Here is an 18,971-nt window from a genome sequence, read left to right on the forward strand (position 1 = left end):
TCTGTCAAAAGAACTGTGATAAGGGGGCAGTGTGCAGAGGCTTAGATACAAGGTAATAATCACAGAGGTAAAACGTGTATAAATATAACTGTGTTGGTTATGCAAAACTGGGGAATGGGTAATAAAGGGATAATTTATCTTTTTAAACAATAAAAATTCTGCTGTAGACTTTCCCTTTAAAGGGACATTGTCAATTTTTGTAGTGTAACATATTCCCAATGGTCCATTTTACCTGATGGAGTGTATTTAAGTGTTTGCAACCAGCTACTTTACCTGTATTTGATTTTCTAATAGCTATTTTGGTCTTTTGTATCCCCACCTACAATGAACATGTAAGTAAAAAGTTTTCTCTGTAAAAGCTATGAAAATAGGATACAAAAGCACCCATTAATCTCCCAGTGTGTGTGTGTGTGGGGGGGGGGGGTATTAGGGAGAGAGAGATTTTGTATGTGAAAGTGCTGCTTGTGTTTATCCAACCTCCAGCCATAATTAGCATTTCAAAACCTAACATAAACAACATTAGCAGATCTGCATCACTTGGAGGTTCTGCCCATTGTTATGGGCATGTTCTAGGTGATGTTTTTAGTGAGAAAAAACAGCTATTTAGAATACAGAAATAAAAACGGAGGAAAAATTTCCCATACATTAAAGTGAACTTACCTTGTTTACGTTCTTTATTAACATTCATCAATTTTGCAGCAGTTATCTGTCAACAAAATTATGACTGCAATTATTTGGTTTTTCATACTATCGTAATTCAACCCGTAATATATATATTTTTTTTGCTCCTGGTCACGTTTTCCCAATAACCAATTGCTTTTCAGCAATGTCTGTCGGACCTGATCCGCACTTTCGGATCAGGTCTGACAGACTTTTGATAATTCGGCCTCATAGAGTAGATTGATGTGTTCTAGAGGCTCAAACTTTACTTTCACTTTAAATACTCTGCAGTAAGTATAAGAAGTAATTTGAAATACATTAAGGGATAACAGAAAAAGGGTTGTCGCCGTATTGGTTCCAGAGAGAATGTTTCTTTAGTAGATTATTATTTAAATGGACCAGCAAAATTAAGGGATAGCAAATGTTATAGTACAGTGTCCTTTTAAGGGAGAGAGACAATAATATATAACCTCCTCACTCCTGAATTTGTCAAAATGTGTGCTATGCTGCAAGTTATGGGTTCTTTTGCTTGGTATATACTGGCGTGATTTATAGGCCTGTATGTTTAAATGAAAAATACATGATGATATCACATTTTAAGCACTAAGCCATATTCAAACTTTCCTGACAGCCCCATTATCTCAGTTATTTTGACAGACATGCATTTTAGCCAATCAGTGCTGACCAAGGCCACCATCAGGGGGTGACAGGGGTGACTCCTGTCAGGGGCCCAATGTGCCAGGGGGCCCCATGAGGCAAGAACTAAAAAAAAATAGAAAAAAATGCGGTCCATAAAACCGCGCTTTTTTTTTTAGCAGAAGTGTATTTAGGATTATTTGACAATGCTGTAGAAATTCTATATTTAAAACCATGCAAAAATGTTTCCTCCTCTATACACAAATGGTAGGTGCCCTTTTGTCAGATATGCATTTTTATATATATATATATATATATATATATATATATATATATATATTATTCCAGTTTACTGCCCCTTTATGCAATGACTTGCCAGATGCAAGGAGGCATTTTATCTAAGATTTTTACATATGCATAAAATGTTATACTCTCAAACTAACGGCTAGATTTAGAGTTTTGTTGGTAACGACCCGTGTAGCTAATGCTGGCTTTTTTCCCCCGCACCTTTTAAATACCGCTGGTATTTAGAGTTCACAGAAGGGCTGCGTTAGGCTTCAAAAAGGGAGCGTATAGCATATTTACGCCACTGCAACTCTCAATACCAGCGGTGCTTACGGACGCGGTCAGCTTCAAAAACGTGCTCGTGCATGATTTCCCCATAGGAAACAATGGGGCCGTTTGAGCTGAAAAAAAGTCTAACACCTGCAAAAAAGCAGCGTTCAGCTCCTAACGTAGCCCCATTGTTTCCTATGGGGAAACACTTCCTATGTCTGCGCCTAACACCCTACATGTACCCCGAGTCTAAACACCCCTAACCTTACACTTATTAACCCCTAATCTGCCGCCCCCTGCATATTTTTTTAACCCCTAATCTGCCGCTCCGTACACCGCCACAACCTACGCTATCCCTATGAACCCCTAATCTGCTGCCCCTAACACCGCCGACCCCTATATTATATTTATTAACCCCTAATCTGCCGCCCCCAACGTTGCCGCCACCTACCTACACTTCTTAACCCCTAATCTGCCGACCGGACCTCACCGCTATTATAATAAAGTTATTAACCCCTAATCCTCCTCACTAACCCTATAATAAATAGTATTAACCCCTAATCTGCCCTCCCTAACATCACCGACACCTAACTTCAAGTATTAACCCCTAATCTGCCGATCGGACCTCACCGCTACTCTATTAAATTTATTAACCCCTAAAGCTAAGTCTAACCCTAACCCCCCCTAAATTAAATATAATTTTTATCTAACGAAATAAATTAACTCTTATTAAATAAATTAATCCTAATTAAATCTAAATACTTACCTGTAAAATAAACCCTAATATAGCTACAATATAAATTATAGCGGTGGGGTCCGGTCGGCAGATTAGGGGTTAATACTTGAAGTTAGGTGTCGGCGATGTTAGGGAGGGCAGATTAGGGGTTAATAATATTTATTATAGGGTTATTGAGGCGGGAGTGAGGCGGATTAGGGGTTAATAACTTTATTATAGTAGCGGTGAGGTCCGGTCGGCAGATTAGGGGTTAATAAGTGTAGGTAGGTGGCGGCGATGTTGGGGGCGGCAGATTAGGGGTTAATAAATATAATATAGGGGTCAGCGGTGTTAGGGGCAGCAGATTAGGGGTACACAGGGATAACGTAGGTTGCGGCGGTGTGCGGTCGGCAGATTAGGGGGGAAAAACTTTAATAGAGTGGCGGCGATGTGAGGGGGCCTAGGTTTAGGGGTACATAGGTAGTTTATGGGTGTTAGTGTACTTTAGAGCACAGTAGTTAAGAGATTTATGAACCGGCGTTAGCCCAGAAAGCTCTTAACTCCTGGCTTTTTGCTGCGGCTGGAGTCTTGTCGTTAGATTTCTAACGCTCACTTCAGCCAAGTCTCTAAATACCGGCGTTAGAAAGATCCCATTGAAAAGATAGGATACTCAATTGACGTAGGGGGATCTGCGGTATGGAAAAGTCGCGGCTGCAAAGTGAGCGTTAGACCTTTACCTACACGACTCTAAATACCAGCGGTAGCCCAAAACCAGCGTTAGGAGCCCCTAACGCTGGTTTTGACGGCTAACGCCAAACTCTAAATCTAGGCGCTAGATTGCTCAGTGTTTGAAATGAGACAGGTTAACTTAAAACTTTTCAGTTTACACTACAGCTGAATTAATTTTGAAATACATACCAACAAACCTAAATCCTCCATTTAACCAGATCTAATGGTATGAGTACCACAGCTTATGGTTCCACCAAGACCATATAGAGTACAGCATTTTCAAAATCCATAAGTACAGCTGACATTTGTACACTATATTTTAAGTGGTGCTCTTGGTTGGGGAAAATGTGGAAAAACAAACACATGTCAACCTTTTAAAAGTACTTTTCTTCATCTAGCCAACTACCCAGATCATTAATGTACAATTTTGAATTCACAGAATTATTTTTGTTTGCACATTTACAAATATGATTCTTTAAAAAGTGATCTCTTAATTTCTGCAATTTTTTTCTATCATGCATGTCACACACTGTTGATTTAGGGGATGCAAGGTGCATAAATGTTTCCTCATGTGAGTGTTTATGTGGATGTCTGTGTTTATGTCTTTGTGCTTTGGTTTGTGTCTCTATGAGTGTGTATGTATTTTTTTCTGTGGGTCTCGCTGTGAGGGTGGGCGTGTATGTCTTTGTGCATTTTCTGTGGATGTCTGTGAGGGTGTGTGCATATGTCTTTGAGCTTTTTCTATGGGTGTCTCTGTGAGGGTGTGTGTATGTTTGTCTTTGTGTATTTTCTCTGGATGCCTCTGTGAGGGTAGGTGTGTATGTCTGTGTATTCTGTGGATGTCTCTGTGAGGGTGTGTGTTTTCTGTGGGTGTCTCTGTGAGGGTGTGTGTATGTCTTAGTGTGTTTTCTGTGGATGTCTCAGTGAGGGTGTGTGTATGTATGTCTTTCTGTGTTTTATGTGGTTGTCTCTCTCTGTGTGTATGTATTTGTGTGTTTTCTGTGAGTGTCTCTGTGTGTGTATGTCTTTGTGTGTTTTCTGAGGCTGTGTCTCTCAGTGTTTCCTTGGGTGTATGTGCAAGTTTGAGTTTGTGTGTGTGTGTCCATTGTCTGTTCCTTTTTAGGACATTTTGACCTTACTACTGATTATTCACATCTTTCTACAGACTTTGAGACTAACGAGACCTTTCCGGAAGTCACCAATCCACCATTTAACCTTTAAATTATTGTTTAGTCAGTTCAGGGCCCTTTTCAGCCACTGCATGCTGTTGTCATCATTTAGTTGGCATCTTCCTTTACAAAAAGATAATCAGAACTCCGTATTTTGTTTTCTAAATCTTCTTTTTTTACAAAACTGTAGTTTACCTCATTACTTGTCAGGTCAATGTAAACAAGTGCTGAGTGTCTGTTTGGGTGTCTGTGTCTGAGTGTGTTTCTTTGCGTGTCTGCTAGAGTGTCTATATGGGAATCCTTATGTGTGAGTGTGTGTGTTTCAGTGTATGAGTGTGTCTGTGTGTGTGTATGTTACTACCTTTACAACATTTTCAAGTTTAAATAGACACTTAAGAATAAAGTGCATATACGTTTTAGTCACTTGGTAAAAAATTGCACATGTCAAAGGAGGGGGGGGGGGGGCCTGATCAATGGTTAAGTCAGGGGCCCCAAAATTTCTAGTGGCGGCCCTGGTGCTGACTCCAATGCACAATGCTATCTATATGGCACACATGAACTAGCACTGTCTAACTGTAAAAACTGTCAAAATGCACTGAGATAAGAGGTAGCCATCGATCAATGGCTTACACATTACCATATGAGCCTACCTAGGTTTAGCTTTCAACAAAGAATACCAAGAGAACAAAGAAAATATGATGATAAAAGTAAATTGGAAAGTTGTTTAAAATTAAAGGTAACATTAATATTTTGGAACTTTATGATTTTTTTTTCTTTTTTGTATACATGTAATTTTCAATTACTTAAATAAAGAAATTTAAAAAAAAAAAATTGCATCCCCTATCTGAATGATGAAAGTTTAAATATGACTAGACACTGTCCCTTTAAGGAATTCACAGTACCTCAGAGACTTTTGTGAGTACTTGGCCTGTCACTTGTTTCTCTAGTCCTCAAGCTCTTTGTCTTGAGGAAGTTGTAGGACACAGAGATAACTCATCAAATATATCCCTCTCTCCCTCTCTTTTGGTAACTTACTATGAAAATGGTCAACTACAATTAGGGATATCCGTCTGTTTATATTTCTTCTTATGAGACTGCAGCATAAGTAGATTAGAGCAGGACTGTAATCCATGCTTGTGCTGGAGGCTTTATGTCACAAAGTTCTGCACCAGTAGAAACAAAACACAGTGGAATCTCCAAATGTTCAAGGCCTGACAGTTTACGGCCAACCCATAGGTGAACTTATCTTGCCATTATCAAAACATATAGGGGCAGCTTGGCACGCTCTTTTATTTTCTCTCATGCGCTAACTGCTCAAAGTAAAATATTATTGCTAACGAGTTAGCGCACACATTACACGCTCCCAGTTTAGCACTGTTGATAAGGTTAAGCTAGGACACCCACTGAAAAGGGCTGACAAAGCAGGAAGATCAGACACTCCCCCTCCCCTGTATATTAAAAGACCATTACACATACAAGAGCAAGCAGGATTCTGTAAACGCGCGTATACATCTGACACTGTGGGGCTTGGTTAGAAGTCTGAAAATTAGCACAATGTTATTAAAAAAATAAGCAAAACTATACATTGTTACAAAAACACTCCCAGATGGGCTGCATAAATGAATCATCTACAAAAAAAAATTGCAAAGAAAAGTGTATAATATCCCTTTAAGGATGAGGTACAACAATGTAAAGTAAGGAGAGAGCAGATGTGTCACAAGGAGAGGGCCACAGCCCAAATTTCTGATATCATCTGCAGAGAAGCTTTATTCACAACAAGACACACTTTCAAAGAAAATTATGCTTACCTGATAAATTTCTTTCTCTTTTTCCCCTGTCCTTCCCTTTCTCCATCCCCCTCTCAATGTTACCTTACTTCTCATTGGAATACCGTTATCCCTCTTGAATAGGTATTAACGTCATGATTGTATTGCTTACTCTTTCTGTTCTGATGTATTTACATTTGAGGTATGATTGTCTCGTACAGTTGTTGTATCTCTTACTCTCTTGTTACAAAAAAACAAAAAAAACTACAATTTAAAAAAAAAAAAATTCTTTCTTTCTATGGTGAGTCCACAGCTTGAGTAATTACTGTTGGGAATATCACTCCTGGCCAGTAGGAGGAGGCAAAGAGCACCACAGTTAAACTGCTAAGTATCACTCACTTACCCACAACCCCTAGTCATTCGACAGAAAGGAAATACAGAAAAAGGTGTAACACAAGGTGTAGAGGTGCCTGAGGTTATAGTCAAAAGAACAACTGTCTTAAAATAAAGGGTGGAGCTGTGGACTCACCATACCCGGAAATAAATAAATTTATCAGGTAAGCATACATTTTGTTTTTCTTTCCTAAGATATGGTGAGTTCATGGCTTGAGTAATTACTGTTGGGAACCAATACCCAAGCTAGAGGACACGGCCTAAATTCCTGTAAGATAATCTCCCTAGCACAGTCCGGCACAGGAAAAACCTCAGAAGTGGAAGGTTCATCAAAGAAACTTAAGTTTACTAGATTTCTTAGGAGTGACAACGACAGGGGTATCGGAGTCATCTAAAGTAGCTAAAACCTCCTTTAACAATACACAAAGGTGTTCAAGCTTAAATCTGAAGGATACCACCTCAGTCTCAGAAGAAGGAATTATACTGTCCAAATCTGAGATTTCACCCTCAGAAAGTCCCGATGTATCTTCCTCATCAGACTTATGAGAAAGGGCAACTTGGGAAGCAGAACTGAGGACAGACACCTTACTTATTGAATTTCTAGATTTCCTCTTGTGTTTTCCCTGTAATCTGGGAATGGCAGCTAATGCCACAGATACCGCTGAAGATACCTGGGCAGCAATATCTGCTTTTAAATAAACTCCACTAGCATGTTACGCCATTGAGGCTTGGGACATAGCAGGAAAAAGCTGAGGTATTATTTTAACAGCATCATTCTGAAAGACATTAGGCTCAAAAATGTTACCTTTATTTTGCAAGGTTTTCTTGACACTTCTTGACAATTTGTGCATCTAAACATAATAAGCATGAATTCATGAGAGCAGGCTCTTGCTCCATATCAGACATTCTAAAATACCCCACAGGCAACCCCATACCTCAATTACTGAGGTGCCTCACCGCTACCAATTAAGACCGGATCACCCAGAAATAGAGAAAAACAACTTTTTCCTCAGAATCATTATGAAGTAAAGCCGGTCATGTGACCGCAACTGCCAAGCTCAAATTACTGCTGCGACACAGAGAGGCACCACTTCCTGGTACACTGAGTACCAGAAATATCATTTTTTTCAAACCTGACAGTTTAAAATGTTGCATTGTTTTATTTTAAAGCAAAGGGGTAATGAATAAGCTGCTGAAATAGAAAATTCAGCCTTACTTTCAGTTTAAACTTGTATTGTTTTATCAAGTAAATATGTGTCAGAAAATAAAGCCTAATAAAAACATTTTACCCTTTCTTTTTAAAAGAGTTTAAATGTAAGTCTCTTACATGCTACAGTGCCTGCTTCATGCCCCAGTGTAACCCATACAACAGGATTATCTATGTCCCAATAAAAATGCAGTGTTTTTAATTTGTTAAGTGCATGATCTCCCCAACTGAAAGAAAAAGCACTTACCTGCTCCACTGTCCGGCATGTAGACATTTACAAGGTATGAGAGGACACAGTTCTTCACAGAGACATTTGAAAAAGAAAGAACAGAGTAGCCAACTCTGGCTTTTTAAACTAGGGCAGCAATTGTTAGGAAAACGCAGTAAGTACCTCTTTACAAGCTCTTAACTGCTTTAAAGCCTCCACTACCCGACTGCAAGGAATGACTTGGCATACAGCTATACCACAAAACTTGCTTGTAGATGAAATCAAACATTTTCTTCAGACATCTAAACTCCACCTCCTCCATGCACCAAAGATAAAGAGAATGACTGGGGGTAGTGGGTAAGGGAGTAATACTTATCAGTTTAACTGTGGTGCTCTTTGCCTCCTCCTGCTGGCCAGGAGTGATATTCCCAACAGTAATTACTCAAGCCATGGACTCACCATATCTTAGGAAAGAAATACAAACAATCAAATATTTAGTGATACAAAGGGTACAAGGTACCAGTTAGCTAGGAGGCCACAATCATAGTGTAGAGAAACTGAGGTCCTGAAGCTCTTTACAGGGAGTGCAGAATTATTAGGCAAATGAGTATTTTGACCACATCATCCTCTTTATGCATGTTGTCTTACTCCAAGCTGTATAGGCTCGAAAGCCTACTACCAATTAAGCATATTAGGTGATGTCCATCTCTGTAATGAGAAGGGGTGTGGTCTAATGACATCAACACCCTATATCAGGTGTGCATAATTATTAGGCAACTTCCTTTCCTTTGGCAAAATGGGTCAAAAGAAGGACTTGACAGGCTCAGAAAAGTCAAAAATAGTGAGATATCTTGCAGAGGGATGCAGCACTCTTAAAATTCTGAAGCGTGATCATCGAACAATCAAGCGTTTCATTCAAAATAGTCAACAGGGTCGCAAGAAGCGTGTGGAAAAACCAAGGCGCAAAATAACTGCCCATGAACTGAGAAAAGTCAAGCGTGCAGCTGCCAAGATGCCACTTGCCACCAGTTTGGCCATATTTCAGAGCTGCAACATCACTGGAGTGCCCAAAAGCACAAGGTGTGCAATACTCAGAGACATGGCCAAGGTAAGAAAGGCTGAAAGACGACCACCACTGAACAAGACACACAAGCTGAAACGTCAAGACTGGGCCAAGAAATATCTCAAGACTGATTTTTCTAAGGTTTTATGGACTGATGAAATGAGAGTGAGTCTTGATGGGCCAGATGGATGGGCCCGTGGCTGGATTGGTAAAGGGCAGAGAGCTCCAGTCCGACTCAGACGCCAGCAAGGTGGAGGTGGAGTACTGGTTTGGGCTGGTATCATCAAAGATGAGCTTGTGGGGCCTTTTCGGGTTGAGGATGGAGTCAAGCTCAACTCCCAGTCCTACTGCCAGTTTCTGGAAGACACCTTCTTCAAGCAGTGGTACAGGAAGAAGTCTGCATCCTTCAAGAAAAACATGATTTTCATGCAGGACAATGCTCCATCACACGCGTCCAAGTACTCCACAGCGTGGCTGGCAAGAAAGGGTATAAAAGAAGAAAATCTAATGACATGGCCTCCTTGTTCACCTGATCTGAACCCCATTGAGAACCTGTGGTCCATCATCAAATGTGAGATTTACAAGGAGGGAAAACAGTACACCTCTCTGAACAGTGTCTGGGAGGCTGTGGTTGCTGCTGCACGCAATGTTGATGGTGAACAGATCAAAACACTGACAGAATCCATGGATGGCAGGCTTTTGAGTGTCCTTGCAAAGAAAGGTGGCTATATTGGTCACTGATTTGTTTTTGTTTTGTTTTTGAATGTCAGAAATGTATATTTGTGAATGTTGAGATGTTATATTGGTTTCACTGGTAAAAATAAATAATTGAAATGGGTATATATTTGTTTTTTGTTAAGTTGCCTAATAATTATGCACAGTAATAGTCACCTGCACACACAGATATCCCCCTAAAATAGCTATAACTAAAAACAAACTAAAAACTACTTCCAAAACTATTCAGCTTTGATATTAATGAGTTTTTTGGGTTCATTGAGAACATGGTTGTTGTTCAATAATAAAATTGCACTCCCTGTATATACAAGGACAAAAATGAATCCTACTAGACACCTAGATTAGGATTTTTAGTAAACGGCTAAATCAGTGTCCAATGACACAGTTTTCAGAACACATAAGATTAAAATGGAGTGCTGGTATGGTTGCCAGCTGTCCTCAAAAATACTGGACAATCTGTTGGTGACTGGGCATGTTAATAAGTAGGGTCATACAATGCCCCCAAAAGATCTACCTTAGCTCACACAGCAATTTTATTTGTGCTACACTTGTAATAAAGGTAGACATCCACTTGTAATTTAGGCACACAGTAAAATTCATGTTGGATGTCGCTTGAATTCTAAGATGATGGTGCGCCAAGTCATTAGTGCAAGTAGCAAAATTGTTCATGTTGTTTTGTGTTATACTACTAATAGTGTTTTACTTCAGGTATCAAAAAGCGCAAAATTTTACAGTGGTATTTTAGATTGCACTCAAGCACAAGACTTTACTCACCACTTCCAATACAAGCACAATAAGCTAGTTAATAGCACTCTCTGCACTATCTATTGAAAGCATAGGTCACGCTAAAATAGTTTCAGCCATGTTAAGATGCTCTGCTTAAAATTTTAACCATAAACTTGTATTAACTGTTTGTGCATTATTCTTAACTTGAAACCAATCCCAAGATAAAGTACCCTGGCCTGTAAATATGTATTGCGCTCCACTAGTAATCAAGCCTTAAATATTTTGTAGAGGGAACTTCCCAACAGCAGCCATGATAGAACTCTAACAGAGGAGGTTCTCTCGCTTTTGGCTTTAATCTGCTGAATATATATGGACAGCCTTGTCAACTACTTATGAGAGTGGCACAATTTACTTCCAAAAACTATCATGGTCCTGCTTTAAACTGACCTCTTCTGCCCAAGAGCCCCAGCCCTACAGTAAATTAGTATTGCTTCTCATCAACTATACACCTACCCCTAATGCATATCTTAACCAGTACTGAACCCTAAAGTGGTCCCCTGATATGTGAGCTGGTATCGGATGAACTGGACTAAAGCAATGGGCATTACTACTGTCTACACGTCAAGCTTCCAAAGTCCTTTACAATCCTAGATGTAGAACGTTTAGTTACTGAGCTACCTGCCTTAATATTCCCTTTCATACACCGATCAGCTGCTGCAGTTTAGTTATTATGGACATTAATACAGTTGTGATGACTAACTTAAAACTCTCTATGCTGGGGGCAAGCAGACTCCAAACAATTTGAGATTCTTACTATATTCCAGACTGTAATACTTTCCTTATGCTGTGTAATTAAAGATGAACTAATTTACCCCAACATTGTCATTCTATATATCATCAATATATTAAAAATTAACAATTAAAAAACAAAAAAAAACCTCTAACACATATTGTGCTAAACCCAACGTGATTTATGAATATTTTACATAACAATGTTCTTCACATAGAACAAATTCTATTTATTTTTACAATAAAATGTATATGTATGTATGGTTATTATTTTGTTGAAAAATATTTTTTTTAATATATATATATATATATATATATATATATATGGATATAGGTATATACAGATAGATATACAGGAATAACCATCTCCTGCAGCCATTGTATATACAGATCTCTATGCATTTATGCTGCTGTATGATGTTTATAGCCAGTTAGCCTGTTTGTAAACAGTCTGATTTACAATAAAGCCTTATTAACATTTGGCATTTTTAATTATATATAGATATCGATGCAAAGGCCATCAAGCTCAATTGCCAATTTTATGGCGCATTGACCAACCAATTTTGCTATTAGATAGATATTTAAGAAGTAGAATAAATACAATAATAGGTTATTGGCAGCATATGTAAATAGGCTAAGGTATGGTTGGGTATTATCAGATTCCAAAGAGATCAAGTGCTTGAGCCCCATGGCTAAATTAAATGAAACCTCCCCAGACTTCCCCTATGTGCCCATTTTGCAATTCCTAGTCTTCACATTTTGATTGCTACACAGATGCTGAAGCATTGGTATATAACCTGTAATGAATCATTCATGAAGCCTTTATATAGCACTTAATCCCAGACATTGTAATACCACATACATGATCAAGCGCAGTCTGTAATATTAAGTATAAACAAAGTTACACTAGCGTTACAGGTGTAATTTGTAGTTAAGCACTTTCAGTAATTAAAGAAAGCCGGCTCTAGGTTATAGTTCATTGGACAGAGCGTTCCATTTTGACTTTATATTGGCAATGTGACAACTGTCAGTCTCGCCAATGTTTTATGACGCCTCAGCTAGGGTAGATGCCAAGTTCATTATAAAAACTCTCCTTCATCGTACATTATTAAATATATGAAGACATAAACTGGCCCCTTCCTTGATTGTTTCTTTAAAACGTGTAAGCATTTTCAGAATATCAAATTCTGATAGATTAAAGGGACAGTCAACCCATTCCCCAGTTTTGCATAACCAACACTGTTATAGTAATACTCCTTTTACCTCTGTGATTACCTTGTATCTAAGCCCCCTTATTACATGGCTATTTATTTATTATCTATTGACTTGCATTTTAGTGATGTGTAATGCACAACTCCACGTGAGTGAGCACAATGTTATCTATATGGTTCACATGAACTAGCAGTTTCCTGTTGTGACAAGCTAATAAAAAAAGCATGTAGTGACTTAGAAACAGGCATAAATTTAGAGGTTTAAAAGTTATAAAGTATATTAAAGGGCCATAATACCCAAATGTTTAACCCCTTAACGACCAAGGACGTATGCCATACGTCCTCAAAAAAAATACAGTTAATGACCGAGGACGTATGGCATACGTCCTTGGTCTGGAAAGCAGCTGGAAGCAATCCTGCTCGCTTCCAGCCGCTTTCCAGTTATTGCAGTGATGCCTCGATATCGAGGCATCCTGCAATAACCCCCCTTAGCCATCCGATGCAGAGAGAGACACTCTGTGGCCCTCTCTGCACCGGACATCGATGGCCGGTATCGTTGGTGGGTGGGAGCTAACGTGGGAGGCGGGTGGGCGGCCATCGATGGGCCATGTGACGTCGAGGGGGGCGGGATCGTGGGCGGGATCGCCGGGGGGGCGCGCACAGACGCGTGTGCGTGCACGGGGAGCGGGGCGGGGGCGTGCACGGGGTGGATGCGGGTGGGAACGGCTACACTACAGAAAAAATTTAATAATAAAAGTTGGGTAAAATAAAAATAAAATAAAAATCGAAGTGATCTGGGAGGTGGAGGGGGGTTGTTCTTTGGGGGGGGAAGCTACACTACAGAAACAAATAAAAAAAATAATAAAAAGGCATTTTTTTGCAGAAACTGGGTACTGGCAGACAGCTGCCAGTACCCAAGATGGCTCCCAGTAAGGTAGAGGGGGAGGGTTAGAGAGCTGTTTGGGGGGGATCAGGGAGGTTGGGGGCTAAGGGGGGAATCCTACACATCAGCATATGTAAATATGCTAAAAAAATATTATTATTTTTTTAAAAATACCTTTTATTTTAGTACTGGCAGACTTTCTGCCAGTACTTAAGATGGCGGGGACAATTGTGGGGTGGGGGAGGGAAGTGCACTGTTTGGGAGGGATCAGGGGGTCTGATGTGTCAGGTGGGAGGCTGATCTCTACACTAAAGCTAAAATTAACCCTGCAAGCTCCCTACAAGCTACCTAATTAACCCCTTCACTGCTAGACATAATACACGTGTGATGCGCAGCTGCATTTCGTGGCCTTCTAATTACCAAAAAGCAACGCCAAAGCCATATATGTCTGCTATTTCTGAACAAAGGGGATCCCAGAGAAGCATTTACAACCATTTGTGCCATAATTGCACAAGCTGTTTGTTAATAATTTCAGTGAGAAAACTAAAGTTTGTGAAAAAGGGAACGATTTTTTTTTATTTGATCGCATTTGGCGGGGAAATTGTGGCATGAAATATACCAAAATGGGCCTAGATCAATACTTTGGGTTGTCTACTACACTACACTAAAGCTAACCTTAACCCTACAAGCTCCCTACAAGCTCCCTAATTAACCCCTTCACTGCTGGGCATAATACACATGTTGTGCGCAGTGGCATTTCGTGGCCTTCTAATTACCAAAAAGCAATGCCAAAGACATATATGTCTGCTATTTATGAACAAAGGGGATCCCAGAGAAGCTTTTACAACCATTTGTGCCATAATTACACAGGCTGTTTGTAAATAATTTCAGTGAGAAACCTAAAATTGTGAAATAGTGAACTATTTTTTTTTATTTGATCGCATATACCAACATGGGCCTAGATCAATTCTTGGGGTTGTCTACTACACTAAACTAAAGCTAAAATTAACCCTAGAAGCTCCCTACATGCTCCCTAATTAACCCCTCCACTGCTGGGCATAATACACGTGTGGTGCGCAGTGGCATTTAGCGGCCTTCTAATTACCAAAAAAAATGCCAAAGCCATATATGTCTGCTATTTATGAACAAAGGGGATCACAGAGAAGCATTTACAACCATTTGTGCCACAATTGCACAAGTTGTTTGCAAATAATTTCAGTAAGAAACCTAAAGTTTGTGAAAAAAATTGTGAAAAAGTGAACAATTTTTTTTATTTGATCTCATTTGGCGGTGAAATGGTGGCATGAAATATACCAAAATGGGCCTAGATCAATACTTTGGGATGTCTTCTAAAAAAAAATATATACATGTCAATGGATATTCAGGGATTCCTGAAAGATCTCAGTGTCCCAATGTAACTAGCGCTAATTTTGAAAAAAAGTGGTTTGGAAATAGCAAAGTGCTACTTGTACTTATTGCCCTATAACTTGCAAAAAAAGCAAAGAACATGTAAACATTGGGTATTTCTAAACTCAGGACAAAATGTAGAAACTATTTAGCATGGGTGTTTTTTGGTGGTTGTAGATGTGTAACAGATTTTGGGGGTCAAAGTTAGAAAAAGTGTGGTTTTTTTCCATTTTTTCCTCATATTTTATAAAAAAATTTATAGTAAATTATAAGATATGATGAAAATAATCTTGAGAAAGTCCATTTAATGGCGAGAAAAACGGTATATAATATGTGTGGGTACAGTAAATGAGTAAGAGAAAAATTACAGCTAAACACAAACACTGCAAAAATGTAAAAATAGCCTTGGTCCCAAACGGGCAGAAAATGGAAAAGTGCTGTGGTCATTAAGGGGTTAAACACTTGAAAGTGATGCAGTATAGCTGTAAAAAGCTGACTAGAAAATATCACCTGAACATCTCTATGTAAAAAAGAAAGATATTTTACCGCAAAAGTTTCTCAGTAGCCACATCCCATTGTAAAGGACTTCTAAGCAGCAAATCAGTATGTCTGTCCCGGGACAGCATAAGGGTTGAGCCTCGTGCACTCTCATCTTATTTCCCTATTCAGTTTAAAGGAAGTTTACTATGAAATCTCATGAGAGTTAGGTCAAATCTCATGAGATCACAGTAAAAGAGTTCATGACCTCAGCACTGCTGATGCTGATTGGCTGCTGTTCATTTCTTCATTTTTTATTTTTTTTTACCTGCAGCTGAGTATAACTTTTTACACAGAACTTACTCTGCTGAGCTGAGGAAATTGTGAGGTAAAATATCTTCCTTTTTTACATAGAGATGCTCAGGTGATATTGTTCCATTTTGTCAACAGTGACTGCTGCCCCTATCTTATTTACCTCCACAGCAAAACCCACTTTTCAGTTCGCCCCAATAACAACAGAGCTTTTCCGGCTATTTCCTGTACCAGGGATTGCGTTTTCGGATCCTTGCTAAAAGCCTTATTTTTAATATGGGGCCAAAAAGTTCTCTGCAATCACAATCCATTTTCGAGTAACTATTAAACACTTTTTCAAGGACAGTTTTGAATTTTCAAATTAAACACAATTGATAAAGCCTCAAAAGTGCATTTTAAACACCTTTACAACTATTTCAAGACTATTATCAAGAACACTCTAAAAGGGCCACAAGAGATATTTTAGAGGTGTATTAACATACATGGTATTGATTCATTAAAGCTCTATTAATCATTGTTGTATAGGTATATACAGATTACAGGGTACACATTTACATATGTATATGTGTTGACTACTTGATATCCTGCACAGCTAAATCTGCAGGAAAAGTCACTTCAGGACCACAAAATCTAGAAATCTGAACCAGAAGTGACTTTTTTGCTTTCCGGCCTAATTGGTCAGCGTTTTTTTCAAATGATCACAAGGCAAAATGGATCTCTGTGTTAAAAGCATGCAGCCACAAACATATTTTCACTAAATAAGTTCCTGAAAAGACCTAATTCTAATTTAGAGATATTTAGCTTTAGCTAGTGATGAGAAATCTAGGATGAAATATTTTAAAGACAATTAGTGGTGCAAATTAGAAAGGAGGGGGTCAGGTCTGGTGCAGAGAGGTAGTGTTATAGTCATCTGCAGACAAATGACACTGAAACCTGTGTGACTTAGAATTATTGTTAGGATGATATGTAGCTGAACCTAATCTGTTTTCTCCAAAAAGAAACCTGCCTTTGCAAAACTCTTATAATGCTCTTACTGAATCAATCCTAGGACACAGGGGTCCCGAAGAGGTGCGCTCGTGAGGGGAGAGAGATATAGATCCAGACTGCAGAGACAGGCAGCACTCTCGGCGGATGGATCAGTGGAGACAAAACCTAGAAAAAATAAAAAAAGAGGCGCCACATGGTGTAGAATATTCAAAAAAGAGCCACACAGTAAGCACCAAGCAGAGCCCCTAAGAATGGCAACTCACAAGAGTGGTGGCACAACTGGAGTGCCAGACAGAGCAGCACAGGACCTCAGGAGTTACCCGTAAGACTCACACAGGCGTCAGGAGCGTCAAGCATGGAGTCAGGTGACCTGATAGTCCAATCGGGAGAGCCGTGGTTTAGCAGGGACAATGATACGTAGGAGGCCCAGAAAGTCAAATAAGACCAGTATTAAATATTAAAATGTATAAATGTTTATTATATTACACAGAGATTCAGCAACGCGTTTCTCTGCATCTAGTGCTGTTTCATCAGGCTGTAAGCTTTTTTTTCTTCTTCTTACTGAATCAACCTCTGATAAGGAGGGTACTGTTCCTGAGGCTTCTGAAGCAGTAACATATATGTTAGATCTACTGGCTTCAGAATCTCCAAATATATAGATACAGGCAAGAGCTGCAAACATGCATACAAATACGGTCAATTTTAAAGGGATATGGTACCCAGGTAACTAAGCAACAGATACAAGTTCATTGTTTTTAAATTTAGTACAGGAATACCCTTTAAAATGGGATACTGGTTTCTTCTAAAGCATGCTGTTTACATAGCTTTTCTACAACAAACACTACAGTACTGAACGTTTCAGTAGATGTGGCATTTTCAACAGGAAACTCACCTAGGTAGGTAGTGGTTATGCATCTGGAGCACTAAATGGCAGATGTTTATGTAAACACTGCTGCCATAAAGTGCTCTTTCAAATATAGAACTTTTTAAAAACATTCTTACAAACTTGCTGCCATCCAGGAATCTGGTGTCAGGGTTTTTTCCCTGTTGTGTTTGCCATGTGCTGCTGGCAGCCATTTTACTCACCTCTCTTCCTGACTTGGTGCATTGTGGGGGATGCTGCTCAATTCCTGCACTTCCTTTTATGGCCAGACTGGTGTGCATCATCCATGTGAGACAGGATGCAGTCTCAGAATTGTGATGTCATCACTTATTATTTAAAGGGCCTCTGTTCAGTATGCTTTGCCTTTGCGTTGTCTCAGACCTGTTTGTGAGAGTTCCTGTGTATTACCTGGCTGCCTGACGTCCTTCCTGGTTCCTGATCCCTGGCTTGTTCCCGACTCTGCTGTTTTCCTTGTTCCTGATTCCGGCTCGTCTGACTATTCGCTTTGGCTCCTGACTCGGCTCGTCTGACTACCAGCTCTGGTTTTGATTCCTGGCTTGTTATTTGACTTATGGACTTTTTATTATTTTTTGCTATTAATAAAGGTGTGATTATTTTTGCACTTCTCGTCTCAGTCTGATTCCTGGCACCCTGACATTACACAAAGGCCATGAATCCTGATGGTGCTAATTATCCACCTTTACCTGCCATCATTTCCAGGATGGATGTACAGAATCACCACTTGGATCAATTTGCACTAGCCCTGCAAACCCTGCTGACTCACACTGCACATTTGGACCAAAGTGTCCCGCAAGTTATGGCTGCTCCTGTTTTTGCTGCTGCATCTATGCCTACCAGGAGCATGTCCGGTTCTGCACCTCTACCTCAGCGATATGGAGGCGATCCTATTCAGTGCAGAGGGTTTTTGAACCAGGTGGGCATTTACTTTGAGATGTTTCCTCAGAAATTTCCCTCTGACAGAGCTAAGGTGGGATTTCTCATCTCGTTACTCTCTGACACAGCTCTTGCCTGGGCTAATCCCTTGTGGGACACTAATAAACCTGTGATTTCAAATTACCCTGAATTTTTGGCCTCCTTTAAAAGGGTATTTGATGTTCCGGCTCGCTCCTCCTCTGCTGCTAAACGACTCATGTCCATTCAGCAAGGTACAAGATCTGTTGCTCAGTATGCTATTGAGTTCCGTACGCTTGCCGCAGAGGTAGGTTGGAACAATGAAGCCCTTGTTGCCGCCTTCTTTCATGGGCTCTCTGATGCGATTAAAGACGAAGTTGCTGCCAGAGATTTACCAGAGGATCTCAAAGCATTGGTGTCTTTTTTGATCCTAATTGACATCAGACTCAGAGAGAGGCCCTCTTTCAAGGAGCGCTTGCGAAATCCTCCTGTTCCGTTGTCTCCTACGTGTTCGTTTCCACCCATGCCTCCCTCTCCTCCCATGCCTC

This window comes from Bombina bombina, chromosome 2 (assembly GCF_027579735.1).
Source record: "Bombina bombina isolate aBomBom1 chromosome 2, aBomBom1.pri, whole genome shotgun sequence".
Lineage (NCBI taxonomy): Eukaryota > Metazoa > Chordata > Amphibia > Anura > Bombinatoridae > Bombina > Bombina bombina.